Source organism: Zootoca vivipara, chromosome 10 (genome assembly GCF_963506605.1).
Source record: "Zootoca vivipara chromosome 10, rZooViv1.1, whole genome shotgun sequence".
In the NCBI taxonomy this organism is placed as follows: domain Eukaryota; kingdom Metazoa; phylum Chordata; class Lepidosauria; order Squamata; family Lacertidae; genus Zootoca; species Zootoca vivipara.
The window spans coordinates 30,484,697-30,499,978 of record NC_083285.1 but is presented as its reverse complement, the minus strand read 5'-3'; the positions used below and the strand labels follow the sequence as shown (position 1 = coordinate 30,499,978).

The window sequence follows — 15,282 nt, the reverse complement described above, 5'->3', positions numbered from 1 at the left end:
CTAATGGGGACTTTTGGAAAAAAGATAACGACTATTTTAGCTTATTCCACATCTTCCCTAGTAATACCTAGTAGTGCCGTTCCAGAGGTTGCCATCCTCTGATGAGAGGGAGACGGGGGGGGGGGGTGCTGATCTGGGCTAAATGTCCTGCTGCGACGACTGCAGCAAGAGCTTTAAAAAATGCCTTTTCTGTCTATGGTGGCGCCCTGAGCATCACCACCCCCCGAAGCCCTGAGCTGGGGAAAGGTGTGTGTGTGTGTGTGTGTGTGTGTGTGTGTGTGTGTGTGTATGTATATGCGTGAGAACTGGGTCCAAGTACGTATTCTCTCGCCAGGCTGTTCTGCGCAGGGACATCGGGAGTCAAAAAGGGCGGGCCCACAGCGCGAGGCCTTTCTGCTCGCCTGCATGTAGCTCTGCAGAACCAGAAGATTTTAAAAAAAAAAGACAAAACAAAACAAAAAACCAGAGGGCGGCGTCTCCGCCAGTTACCTCAGCGCCGTGCCCAGGATCCCCTATCACGTGACCCCCAAGAAGGGCGTGGTTGCGCGCGAAAGGCTCCCTCCTCCCCCGCCGCTCCCGCCCGCCGCGCGCCGGTCCCCTTCCACAGCAGGGTCTGTGCGCAGGAAGCTATAGAGAGGGAGCGCGGCGGCCGTTGATGAGAGAATCAAGCGGCGACTCCGAACCTGCAACGGCACCGAGTCCGCGAGGACGAGTGAGGAAGGGAGGGGGAGAAGAGCGAGCAGGCGGGCGCGCGGCCGACCGGCTTCAGTCAGCTCGAGCGGCGGCGTGAAGCGGGCGGGGGGGGGGAGAGGCAGCGCTCCCCTCAGCGACGTTCCGCTTTTCTCCTCCTCAAGCCATCTCTGGTCGCTCTGGCCCGGCCCCTCTCTCCGGGGGTGGCGGGTCCGGGGGACGGAGGGGGTCACTCCGCCCCTTCGCCCGAGGACCCCTGGGAACCGAGGTAAGAAGGACGGGGGTGGGGTGTTGCCCTAGCGAGCCGTGGGGCGCCCTTGTCCCATTGGGCGTTTGCTGGCCCAGAGTGAGGATTCGCGGCGGTGGGGAAGGCGGTGGGGCGGCTGCGCATTCAGAGGAGCGTCTCTAGGAGGGGGTTCCCGGGTTGGGCACGGCGCGGCGTGACCTTGGGCACGTCTCCCAGCCCTGGGGGTTTTGACAGCAGCCACGGAGGCGAGAGGGGACTCCGTTCCTGCCGGTGCTGCTGTCATAAAAAAAAGTTAAAGAGCTGTTGTGGCCCAAGGGAGCGGGGGTGGAAGCGATGGAAACTGGCAACCCCTGGGAGTGAGTCCTAATTCTTATATCTGCTCTCTGGTCTTGCCCACGTGGGTTTTATCTCTGTAACAATAGGTCAGGTGAATAAAGGTTCCTGACAAGGCACATTTTAATGTGCATTACCCTACTTGAATTCATCATGTTGATATATTCAGTTTATAACACGTGTTTTCAGTTTCCTGTAACTTCCTGTAAATAGAGGGCAATCAGGCAATTTTTCTTTGGCTTCCTCCACCTATAACTAAGGGTGCCAGTTACCCTGCCCCTCTCTGCAGAGCTGCTAAGGGATATATATGTAACCAATTTGTGGGTGGAGGGGAATTGAAGGTGCTGCAAGAGGCTTAAGCAAGAAAACCAGGCGATAGGGTGGTGCCATATAAGTTGCAAAGTAATCACACCCTACCTTGTTGTTGTCATTGCCAATAATTGGCAGTCCCACAACTTGACATGGATTTTTCAGTACTTGCTTTTCTTCCTCCAATTAGTCAAGCCTGTGCAAGTGGGTTGGTCAGTTGTTTACTAGGAGTCTGAGTCGAAACAAAATTTAAAAATTCCTTCCAGCAGCACCTTAAAGACCAACTAAGTTTTTATTTTGGTATGAGCTTTCGTGTGCATGCACAGTGTGCATGTACACGAAAGCTCATACCAAAATAAAAACTTAGGTGGTCTTTAAGGTGCTGCTGGAAGGAATTTTTAAATTTTGGTTCGACTACGTCAGACCAACACGGCTACCTACCTGTAACTAGGAGTCTGAGTGTTAGACAGCAGCTAGGTTATTTATTATGCAGTTGAGTATGTATTATGTGCTCTTAAATAATTATGAATGCAATTTCTAGTTGGTTCTATGAAATTTCTGTGCCAGCACACCCCTCTAATTTATATAGTGTTTGTTTCTGAAGGGGTATATGGGGTGTTGTGGGTAATAATGGGGTGTTGTGGTGGGGAATACTACCTCTAATGCAGGCACCCCCAAACTCCGGCCCTCCAGATGTTTTGGACTACAATTCCCATCTTCCCTGACCACTGGTCCTGTTAGCTAGGGATCATGGGAGTTGTAGGCCAAAACATTTGGAGGGCTGCAGTTTGGGGATGCCTGCTATAGTGGGGCACGTTGTGCCCTTTGTCCCCACCCTGCACTCAGTTCTCACCTGTGGCTCCTAGAAGCTGTCAGTGTGTGACAGTGACCACACCCAGGGAACAGCTTCTACTGGCCTGCTAAACCAGGTGAGTATAACTGGTGTGTTTCAAACCCTCAGTGAGTTAGGGACTTCCCCTGCTTTCAAAGATAGGCTCCAGCAGATTGAGAGGATGAGACCAATAACAGGTCCAATGGTCAAGAAAGCGGTTTCTTCATGTGCTGCAGAGGGAAGTGAGTGACAGGTGGGGCTTGTCAACCTTGGAAGGTAACCCATCTAAGAGAAGGAAAACTATGATTCTAAACGTCTGCTGCTTTGCGGGATATCTTTGGGAGATGAAAAGGCTAAGGAGTAAATCCTACACAAATCTGGAGTGGAATCCCTAAGACAATTGGATGGTGCCTTGTACGCCTCCTTCTGTCAACTCCTGCAGCCAAGCTGGTGCCAAACGTATTACTTTCCTTCCCTTTGGACCACATCATCAAGGCCAAGAGGAGGGATATTTTCTTCTGGACAGCCCAGGACCCCCATACACACTGCTCAGGCTTGCATCCTAGGGAGGTCACTCAGGTGCTGCCAATGCAGCGGTTTGACTTCAACCCCGGAGGTGCACTTTATTGTCTCTGGAAACAGACAGATGCCAACAACATGTTTCTAAATAGGCCATGATTTTGTTCACACTTTAGATTTTGTGATTGGTGTTATATCATAGAAACAGAGTTGAATCAATAGAAGTTCTCCCTCTGTTCTTGGTGCATCCTTGCACCATTCAGAAATTCTGCAGCTACAGAAAATAATGGAAAAAATAAGTTGTAAAACATCTGAGGAAAGGATGAGTTGTTGCAAGGTCAGAGGACCAGCTAGACTTTCTGGATATGATCTGCAGTTGTGTTTGGCAAGATTGGGCAATTTTTTAGTACCAAGCCAGGTTTAAGAATACTCTATAGCTGGTTTGACTGTTTAAAATAACCTCCCCTGTGCTTATGCCGCCTCTATCCTAGCAAACATCAACATGTCTTTTGCACTCACTGCAGGTGCAGGAGGATATATTTTTGTGGTGAATCCAGCATGATGCATGCATGCCTACATAATTTGCCAGTTGTCGTGGCAATGAACAGGTCTCTGTTTGCATGAATCTGTAGAGGCAGGGCTGTTTTTACTGGCAGTGTCACCAACTTGAGGTAGGTTGCAAGTGCAAGGGTTTTATAGCCTTTTATTTGGGAACCTCACCAGAACCTAGCTTTTGGATACTCAAGCTGTTAAAAAATAACATAAAAAATGCAGTGGGGCATATGAAAGGAGAAAGACAACAGGAAGTTTAATAGGGGTGGGGAAAAGAGAATTATCAGCAGTGATGACAGCAGGGAAGGAGTATTTTTACTCCTTTTAAATCCCATTTTCCACATTGCTGACTGCTCGTGCTTGATTCTGGAAATGAGGCTCATTACCACTGGCTCACCTTTTATAAATTAAACAGCATTGATTACTGTATTGTGTCCATGATCCAGTGAATTTTTCCGTTACAACTGGGATGCATATAACAACAAACATTTTATTTGAGGATATATCGCCTTTCTGCCCTAATAATGGCCCCAAGACAGGTTACAAAAGTTAAAATGAAATAAAAACCAATTTAAACAATATCAGGATTAGAAGATCAAAAACCAGAAAGACCAGAGTTAAACTTTCAGTCTCAAATTAAAAAACCAAAGGCAAGTAGAATAAAAAAATACATAGCCCGTTCTCATGTCATGGGGCCAGTGATGGAGACCGTCTGACCTTCCTATTAAGAGAATTCCATAGCAATGTGCTGCCACAGAAAAGGCCCTGTACAATATTTTTGCTAACTAACCCTTTGTTGGTGGTAGGGTATACAGCAGTGTCTTGGATTATCTTATCCGACAGGCAGGTTCATATGGAAGAAGGGAGTATTTCAAATATCTTGGCCCTGTTTAGGGTTTCAGTGGTAAATACTAGCACTGAATTGAGCTGTAAAAATGGAGCTTATTTACATACACAAATCTCTTTTGTCTGGTCAACTAATACTGTTTTGTGAAGAGGCCAGTTTAAAGTGATTAAAACCTTAATCCTGATTTTTGTGAACTTGTGAACTAGATCACTTCTGCTTCATGGTTCTGTGTAACTAAAAAACTTGCACATTTCCATGCCAACACAAGTTTATTGAATTTAATAAGGAGACTGCTTCGTCTGTTTTGTTTTTTGTAACTACAGAGACCATACAGCTGTGGAAGAATACTTCAGCATAGATGTTTATAATATATGTGCTTGTCTTCAAAAATAATTGTACAAAAGACAGGATTTTGAGTGCGTGCATGCAAGTGTATAGTTCTGTTTCTGTGATGGCCCAGGTGCTTGAGGGCTGACTGTCAGAATGAGCTATGTGTCCTTCAGTAATATGTGTATTTATCTCCTTTGCCCCACATTTACTGTATTTCTTCTATTCTCCCTGCTGCCTCATTTCTTTAGTAACAGTGATTGTATATGCTTCTCTGTTGGATACCCCAGTAAAGATTTTTTTGTTCTTTGTTGGATGTCTTTCTGAGGTATATCTTTCCCCACTGGACTGCCTTTCTCAGAAATCTCAGTGATTTTGCCCCCATGTAGCAAAAACGTTTTTCTTTCCTATTTGAGAGCAGACAGGATTTCCTTGTACAAATTCAGTTTCAGTATGATTTAATTTGTGACTCTACATCCAGTATCCTTTTTCCAAGTTCTACTTTTTCAAGTATATTGGAATCAGCTTATGATTGGGAAGTCTGACTGCTGACATTTGCTTTTCTATTACACACTACCTTTAATATATCTGGAAGTCTTGACAGATGCAGGTTTTTTTTTATCTTTTTCACTGTAAAATGATTTCTGGGGTACTATAATTCCATTAGAAATTTTGCAAACATTGTTTTCGTTTCCTGTGGAGTAATTTTACTTTGTTACATTTTTTCAAGGGCCCTCAGTCCTAAAAAATCTCATGAAAACTAGTCATTTCACATATGTTGCACACATACTACAAGTGATTTGTTTTCTTTATCTCCTTTGCTGGCATTTTTGTGAATCCCCAAAAGGATGCAACTGGATCTTGGCTCTCTGAAGAACATAACTCTAAACCAAAAACAAATATTGGTTGGTTCCACTTCTGTGCAAATATCTGTAGCAGCCAACAGAACAATATGCTAGTTTAATTTTAGACTGCAGCTCAGTCGTCTAGAGTGTGCAATTCATATGCACTAAAAAAACACCCTTTCACTGAATTACATAGATTAGATTCTTATCTGATGTAAAATGTAACATTTCATTGCTCCTGATTCCCTAAATATTATGGTTTTCAGATAATATTTTTGTATAATAGTTTTCTCTAGTGCCTTTGGAACCATTCATTCCTTGTCTTAATATTATTTTGTATTCCTCTACTTTCCTCCCATCCTTAAAGGTGTTGATTAAGTTTCAAATTTCTCAGCATATGCTTACAATTCTCAAATGGTTTTTCCTTTGGGGATTCTATCTGTACAAGTGCTTTGAGGACTGTCTGTAAACTTACTTTACTCTATTTATCAGGTCTTCAGGATCTTATTCTACTTTTGCCGCCTTTGGAAATAATTTGGGAAATGGTTGCCTTGGCTGACTTGCATAGATTATTCAGAAAAATTTACACTTGCTATGATATCTTAGCAAAGATCCTGCAGCACTGTTGCTCAAACTGCAGATTCATTTAGCAGTAAGGAGGCTTGTTGCCAGTTTAAGAACATTAGTTTTAAGTGTGGAAAGCAGAAAAAAGGCACGTGGCAGTTTGAGGAGCTGCATGTGCTGCAATATACACAGATAATTTTATGTTATGCTAATAGACTCATCCTATGTTTTTATTTATTATGTTGACTAACATGGAATATTATTGCAGTGGATTACAAAAATAGTGAAATGCTTATACAAATAAATAAAAATAAAGTAACTAAACTAAATCAGTTAGAAGTAAAAATGAACTAGCTGTCTATAAAACTCATTAAAATTTAGCAGCTGACAGCCTTCTTGATTTTTTATTTTGCTTTATAAACTTTGAGAGGTAAGAGAAGTAAGGCAAGTTGATCTCACGATTGAGTAAGCTACCACAAAGAATGCCCAAGTCCATATGGTGTTGTGAGTTGCCTGGAGAATTACTGGAGAGGGTGGTATCATTCAAAGGAGGAAAGGGAGAAGCTCAGGGACCTGGAGGAATCCAATCTGGACAAGGGCTCTAGTGGGTTGGGCATTGATGATTCAGGAACCCAAGAAGTGGGTGGTCCAGGGGAAGTTGGGGGATGAAGAGGTTCAGATCCACAGGAGGGCTCAAGTGAATTGCCTGTGGGCCTCCTGAAGGCTTCAGTACTTGCAAGTGAGCTGGCTTGAGAGCCTTTTCCTGTTAGGGAATGGCTGTCTGCTTTGAGAGAGGCACTTGGGTAGAAAACGGATAGTGAGCCAGCTTTGATGTCTTCATCTTCAAGGGCATCAGCACCGGCTCAAGCCAGTGCTGCATGCCCAGTCTGCTCAGTGGCGTGCCCATTTGCTTGGCCAGTCTTCAGACTTGGGCTGCTTGCTGCACAAATAGTCATGCCCATGCATGCATAAGCAGACTCTAGGATATGTGTCACTTGTTGGATAAACGTCTTAGCAATACCTAGTCATGCACCTTAGAGGTCTTCTGTGCTTTATGACATTGTAACCTGAAGGCTTAAGTTTGTATGCTGTACTGAATTGCTAAATAAAACCTTTAAATAACCCGCTTGTGGTGACAGTTCCAAGTCCAATGATGGGGACCAGGATATATAGCTGTACTCAGTAGCATAGCAAGGTGGGGGCGGGCCGCCCCGGGCTCTACTATGGGGGGGGGGCTCCACTTGGGCCGCCCTTCCTCGCCCCCGCGCACCGTACACTCCATACGTGCTGGGATGCTGCACATGCGCAGTCAGCCCGTTACGGGCTGGTGTGTGCGAGCGGCAGCTGGGCTGGCGCTGCTGCTCCCGCGGAACTTTACGCGGGAGCAGCAGCGCCAGCCTGGACGGACCACGCATGTGTCGTGACGTCACGACACATGCGTCGTGACACCCCGCTCCCAAGGGGAGCCTCCGCCTTTGCCGCTCTGGGCAGCCAAGCGGCAAGGTTCGCCATTGGCTTCACTCCAGAAAAAGTGCTCCAAAGCAAATAGCTTTTAGACAATCTTAAAAGTATGTCTTGGAGGTTCTCCTTCTAGTAAAGTCATTGTTATGTGGTTCTGTTCCTCTGTTTAAAATTGTATAAAGCTAGTTGTTGACTAAGGATTTGTAAAGTTGAAGGCAGTGGTGACTACCTTTTGCTTCCTACTATCCTGTTTCTGCTGATGGTGTCTTGTTCTGCATATGTTAGCTGCTCTTGTTTCATTTCCATTCTCTCGTTTTCATCTTGACTCTTTTATTTTACTGTCTTTGCCCACTTGTTAGAGAAGTGAAAGAAAGTGGTTACTGGCCATTTAAAGGATCTTGGTGTGTATTATTTGAGGCAGAGTAGAATGAATCTATAATTTGTAGCATTTGTAGTAATAGTGATCTCTTAATCCTACACATGAATTCCTCTGTCCTTTTCCCCACCTCCCCTTTATCTGAAGGCTTTTGCAGCAGAGGTGCTGTGTGGGGCATTCTCTCCCTGGAGATGGTAATCTGATGTCAAATTTAATGCCCTTTTGGCACTAAAGATCTTTTATTTATATTGATCTTTAAAAATCTTTAATTCTTAGAATTCTGCTATCTGCTGATGGTTTTATTTATCTATTATTAAAATCTTTGCAATGGCTAAGAAAAAGGCTGTGTCAAGACCTCACTAACCTAGTACAATATTTTGTCAGTGGTATTCAGTTTCTGCTAGGAAAGAATTTGTGAGTTGCTCACTAGTTTGCCCACAGCTATGTATTTTTCAGGAACAAGCAGGATCAAAGGTTATACAGATTATTTGAATTTGTCTAAAATGTTCGCAGGTTGCTCAATAAACTGCCTAGAGGTATGGTTGTTTCTTTTTTGCAGAAAGTCTCCAGTTCACTGCAAGAGACTTCCATGTTTTTTTTTATTGTTAGTGAAACTTTTCAGCATACAATAAAAAACAATGGAGACTCACTTAGGCTGTTCTTGTGCTATCTTGTTGCCATTATATCTCTTGTAGCCTGCTCATCATGTCCACAGCTTGGACTGTACTCCATAGTAAGGTAAATGTAAAGGACCCCTGGACAGTTACGTCCACCCAAAGGTGACTATGAGGTGCGACACTAATCTCCGCTGTCAGGCTAGTGTTTTTCCACAGACAGCTTTCCGGGTCATGTGGCCAGTTTGACTAAACTGCTTCTGGTGCAACAGAACACCGCAACGGAAGCTAAAGCACATGGAAATGCCGTTTACCTTATTTTATTTTATTAAATTTCTATACCACTTTATATTTTTAATAAAAATCTCAAAGCAGTTTACAGCATACTAAATCAATAAAACAATAGCCGGGCGATGTTCTTCTGGCCTCATGAGGAGCCTCTTTTGTGGGGCTGGTAGGTGGGGGGCCTGCCCCCTAGGCCTGGTGGAAAGGGCCTTGCAGGGAGCGGCCTTCCTGCTGCAGTGGTACCTATTTATCTACTTGCACTGGTGTGCTTTTGAACTGCTAGGTTGGCAGAATCTGGGACATAGCAATGGGAGCTCACTCCCTCGCATGGATTCGAACTGCTGACCTTCCAATCAGCAAGCCCAAGAGGCCCAGTGGTTTAAACCACAGCGCCACCTGCGTCCCATAGTATCTCTGTATGGTGAAGAGTAAAAAGCAGTGTGATTTGCCCTGAACTCTGAAATATGAGAGGAACTCATTTTTGTTTAACCCAAGCAAAATGGCTGCTAAATGGGGTAAAACCTATTATCTGGTTCACAAAAATTATATACTGTTTGATTGTATTTAAAAACAACAACGCTCAAAGCTTATGTTCATGAGCTATGGGAGTCAAAGCAGTGTGCTATGCGGCTGAGCAATCCTGAGACATTAAGTTTGGCATTGTCTCTTTTCTGTTCAAACATTTATCTGCTAAATGATTTGGCCTGAAAATAAAAGCTGCATATTGCTACAAGCCTCATGGTCTCTCAGCTTATTGTGGGAGCTGCCGCATGCCAGAATTGTTATGAAGAGTCAGTTTACTGTTTGGCAAAGGAGATGTAAATGTCCTCCTGGAATTTCCCTTTGCTACTTGGTTGCTAAGTGATCATCTTTATGAGCATAGGAATTCTGCTCTCCACCTTCATGAGAGGGTAATAGAGCTCCTAGAAATGGGGTATCCTGAATGGGTGACATATATACAAAGTACTGTACTTGTTTGCACATAGTATATGGGATGCCTTTTTTGGAATGACTGCTTAACATTTTTGTCACAAGTATCTCTGTGATTTGGTACTCTGATTCATTGCCCAATTAACACATGACAGCCTCTCATTCTTACCACTTTATTTGTCTCGATAAGCTGGAAAGCTTGATTTTCAGTAATTCCAAAGAAGCCCAAGGCTGTAACAGGGCTACCCTAATTATAAGCCTTTCCAGTAGTTTATGTAGTTTATCCAAAGGGGTGATATCGTTTATTGGTAATATTATCTTCCTTAAAGCTAGTTCCTGTTTATAGTCTTACCTTCTTCTTGATAGATTTTTTTCAGTAATATTTTTTCATTAATTACAGTAATAAATTGAATTGCTCATTTATAACGCATTGCTGACTTTGATCTGTGATTGTGTGAAAGCTTTAACATCTAATATTTCAGCAGTTATTTGTGTTGAAAATGCAGTGGAAGCTATGCTGCATACTATAGTCACAATGTAGGAGCAGTTTTGTCAGAAATAATTACTTTCTGACTTTCCCACGTTTACCCACATTGTTACTGCTTCCATTATAACAGTTTGAATGGATTTGTGGGGTACGACTTCAAAGACACCATGTTTAATCATGTATTTAACTTGTTTGCAGCACTCAAATCAAGCTTGCTCATTGTAGTTCCTTGGGCCATTTTGAAGCCCATAAGGACTGACTTTAAATAAACTATAGCAGTCAGAAAAACAAGCAGCCATGTCTTCTCTGCTGAAATTATTTGACCACTAGAACTGCTTATTTCTGAATTATCTATATCAGGTTGGCTCAACTTTTCATACGAAGTGGACTGTAAGAGTACTTTGACACAGAATTCATGGGCCACACACTGACTTGTTGCGGGGGTGAAGGATGGGTGAGGCCTAAATTTGACCCCCTCCTCAAGTCCTTGTGCTGCCCTCAGTGCTGCCTGGAGGTGAGCAGAAATATTTGGAAGTATTCTTAAGGAAAGGGAAGTAACATTATTGCCAGGTAACAGGGAAGGTTATATTATGATAACTTTCCTGCGTTTGAGACTGTTGGATATCATTTTTAGATTTCTGTTTTTCATATGTGCTGTTTAAAAGCTCAATAAAAAACATTTTAAAAATGGAAGATTGTGAATAGAGAAGCAACTTTTGCTTGAAAACTACTCTGAGTAAATGAGCTTATACGTCTCATCTGAGTGAATGAAAAACATTGTAATTTTGCAGACTTCCGTAGTTCTAAATGGATAAGTGACCATGCAAGTTTTATAAATGTGGTAAGCCACGGGATTCACAGTAAATACATATTACTACATATTGCAACCTCTGGTTGACAAAAGGTGTTTTTACTATGGTGTTAGGAATTTGCCTAATGGTTAGGTATGGGATGCATAGGGAAAGAATTCAAATATCTGTTCCTCTGCTTCTGAAGATACAATATGACAATTTGCATTTTCATGTTTTGGGACTGAATGATTATACAGGTTAATTATAAACAGTATATAGAAATAGGTGGCAGTTGCATGTTGAAAGCGTTGGAGGTGTTACTTCATTTTCCTCTCACTTAAGCCTTAATTGCTGAATGTGGAAAATACTTGTAAATGCCCATCTGTTGGATGAGCAAGTGTAGTATTTTTTCTCCATTTATAAATTTGAATTTTACATTTCTGCCTAAGTGAAGTTAAGCATAAATATATTTGGCTAAGAGAGCATTTATCATTGTTTAGAATTGTCTTTATTTTTAGAATATACAGCCAAAATTTTTGCCTGCAGAATCTTCTCTCTGTAACTGATTGGAGAAGAAATATATGTTACATGACCAAGCAGTGACTATTTTGAAGTCCTTTGCTGGGGATGGTGGAGACTTCGTTTGACTCACATTTTAAGCAAACTGACTTAAATCACAGCTCCTGGAATTATACACTGATTGGAATATAAGTATCTTCAGATTTTGCATTTCTTAAAATTTTGTGATACAGTTCTCAGCTTTAAAGTGTAAAAATCTTTTATAAATGCATATTTTAATATACAGTGGAACCTCAGTTTATGAACACCTCGGTTTACGAATTTTCGGTTTACGAACGCCGCGGACCCATCTGGAATGGATTAATTCACTTTCCGTTACTTTCAATTGGAAAGTTCGCTTCTTTATGAACGCTTCAGTTTATGAACAGACTTCCGGAACCAATTACATCCATGCTTTGGGTTAAGTACGCTTCAGGTTGAGTACTCCGCGGACCCGTCTGGAACGGATTAATCCACTTTCCATTACTTTCAATGGGAAAGTTTGCTTCAGTTTATGAATGCTTCAGTTTAAGTACTCCGCGGACCATCTGGAACAAATTAATCCACTTTCCATTACTTTGAATGGGAAAGTTCGCTTCAGTTTATGAACAGACTTCCGGAACCAATTGTGTTCATAAACCGAGGTACCACTGTAAAATATGTTTAGCATGCATGCATTGAGATTAAATACATTTTAAAATACATATTTTGTCTAGATTTTGTGGTTTAAATGTGAGGCTGGAATAAACCAATGAATCCCTACCCTTTGCTGTCCCCAAATGTGTAAGTCCTTTGTCCTAAGCAAATGACTAAACTTTAAAACTTTGAAATAACATGAAATTTGACCATTCTATTTTAGTATTTATATTTTAATCCAAATTTCATTTTGGTGGCCATATAGGTTTGATATGTTCCAGAAGGCAATATCAAATCCATCCCATTCTTCTTCTTTTTTACATAGATAACCTATTGGGGTAGATCCTGTGGTTGAACTGTGGTGGAGTTACAGCAAAATGCATGGATGCACGAACTTGTAGCATAACACATTGTTGGGTGGGGTGGGGGAATTGCTAACATTACCATGGCCTCCACTGCTGTTCGGAACAAAATAATCATGGCTATGCCTGTTCTGTGCAATAAGTATGAGGCATTACCTCTGAAAGTTAAATTCAGCTGAAGTTTTCTTTAGGCCCAGTGCAGACATTAGTATATTCATCTGATAATGATAGTGTTCACATGTTTTTCCTAACCCTTCCCTCTCCCTTTGTGTGTCCACCTTTGATGGAATTTTCCTGGTTTCTTTAATACAGTTTTCTAGGAGGTTTGAACTCAAAAAACTCATTTCAAACCAGGATCTGATTCTACTTTCAGGTCTTGATTTGGAGCAAGCCTTAAAACTACTGTTTCATGGTTCAGACAACACAAGAAACTGGCTTTACAAACCAGGTACCTTAATGTTGAGTGTATGATGGAAGGTGGGAAGGAATAACTGGAAAGATACAAGGCTTGTTCCTGAATTGATAAACAGTGGTTCATTGGGGTGGGATCTTTATACTGCAACTAGACCTTGATCTGCAATGCTATGTGCACTGGCACTTCGGAAGTAAAATACTTCAGAGTAAATATGATTATGGTTGGGTTGTTAGTTGCGTAGATTTTTATTGATTTGTTTTTGTCCTGGCATTGCTTAAATACATTGATGCAAATAGGCTTTTGACAACTCTATCTATCTATCTATCTATCTATCTATCTATCTATCTATCTATCTATCTATCTATCTATCTAAAGTTTGTGTGTTATTAGAGAGAGTGAAAGAAACGTTTCCTGCTGGGATGTGTTTCTTTTACCATCTTACTTCTTTGATCTTAAGGATTTAAAGAATCTTATTTCTGTTATGGCATTTCTGTTGTTGCTAACATCAGTAACAAAATTATTTTGGCTTCTTTTATAGGGGAGGGGTGGATTTATAAACTTTCCAGCACTAGTCACTGTCAGTAGTTCTTGTACAATGGCAAAACATTTCTGTGTGTTGTGCTTTCAGTACTATTGGATAGTACCGTTTATATTCATTACAGATACTGTAATTTAGTGGAAACAACAATTTCTGCAAGCAGTTCACATCATGGCTGCAGATACTGTAGACCACTTGTTGAGGATGGCATACACAGGATTGTGGGAATTTAATTGGCATTGATAATGATGATGAAATGGTACTTAGAAACTTCTTTAACAGAAGGGATTTATATGCAAATTGGTTACAGTAGGTATGGGAAACCTTTTTCATCCTGAGGGCCACATCCCCTTATAGCTAACCTTATGGGGGCCACATGCCTGTTTTAGATGAACCCAATTCCCTCTCTTGTACACACACATGCATTCATACAACCCTACACATAGCACCCATTCACCCCTCCTCTCTTTCACTTAACACACCACTTGGAGCTTTAGCTTTTTTAAAAACATTATTGCTGGAGGGCTGTGTTATTTTCATGGAGATTGCATTAGATGAAGTAGGGTTGACCTTTCCTTCCTCAGTTGTAACCCCCAACTTCCCAGTGCACCAATTACGCTCAAAACTGCTTTCTATGTTTCCCCCAGTTTTTGCTCCTATAACTTCTTGAGGGGAAGTCCTTTCATGATTTCCCAAAAGCTAAAAACATCAACTATAATAGTGGTTTTCAGACTTTTTTCTCTGGGCCACACTTTCAGAAAAAATATTTGCTTGTGCAAACTTTTTTTTTTTATGGATACATTGGAAAGCAAATAGAAACGGCTCCTAACAGTGCTTGATTTATAACACGGGACACAATTACTTTGTAATATGATCCTGGACACCCAGGAAGTATAAAGCATGAATCATTCCCAAAATATAATGATAAACGAGCCTCTTACATATGTACCTTATTTATACAAACTCGGTGAGACATGTGAGCTTGTAGTATCACTTGATTAGCATTGCCATATTTCAAAAAGTTAAAATTCAGACACAAAAGTTGCTGAGGTTTTTTTGAGTTATATTTTAGGAAATTCACCAAAAAAGAAAAACGAAAAAAAGGGCTTCCATACACCCAGATTTTCCTGGACATTTTAATCGCTTTCTGAAAAATCCACCAGGATGCTATTTTCGGAGGATGAATCCCAAATATATGGCCGTCCTACACTTGATGTTCTTGCGGTCATTTTGAAAACATATCTATCCATATTCTGCAAATTAAAAAACAACAACTATTTTGATACTATATGCTATATTACACTGAAATGTTTAAATATTTCTTCGATTGTCCTTGAATTTTCCTGCCACGCTTGCTATCCTCTCCTGGCACACCAGTGTGGCTTGCCACACACTTTGACAACCACTGAACTACAAAGAATTCTGAAATTGATTCTAGCTAGTTCATTGTATCATCAGCTTATTTTCATCAACTTACTGATTTAAATTGGGAGTCAAGTCATCTTCACAAAGCCTATTACTGAATAGTGATCTGTATCCAGTTAGCTTTTGTGTAAATACTTTGGAGCACAAAATTTGCTCACCTATCTACCTTTTCTTTATTTTCTAACAAAGTCAGCAGTATATAATCTACAAATACTGCTTATTTATTTTTAGAAATAAATTGTATTGGTGGTGAACAATGTGTCCTGCTGTGTTACTCATCAAAGGTAATTCGTTCAGTTGCAATATGTTACCTATATTCACAGTTAATTTTAGGTGTGT

General features: G+C 41.4%; 1 protein-coding gene across 4 annotated transcripts in view; it reads left to right on the top strand.

The window, feature by feature from the left end:
• Positions 1-574: 574 nt before the first annotated feature.
• Positions 575-15,282, top strand: part of OSBPL8 (oxysterol binding protein like 8) — a 71,414-nt gene continuing 56,706 nt past the window's right edge. For 2 of the 4 annotated variants that reach the window (XM_035126751.2, XM_035126743.2), the window contains exon 1: positions 576-958. The gene's annotated coding sequence lies outside the window, so the exon portion shown is untranslated. Of the gene's footprint in view, positions 959-10,198; positions 13,014-15,282 lie in introns of those variants that run through there. The other 2 variants (XM_035126748.2, XM_035126744.2) reach the window with 2 other exon arrangements.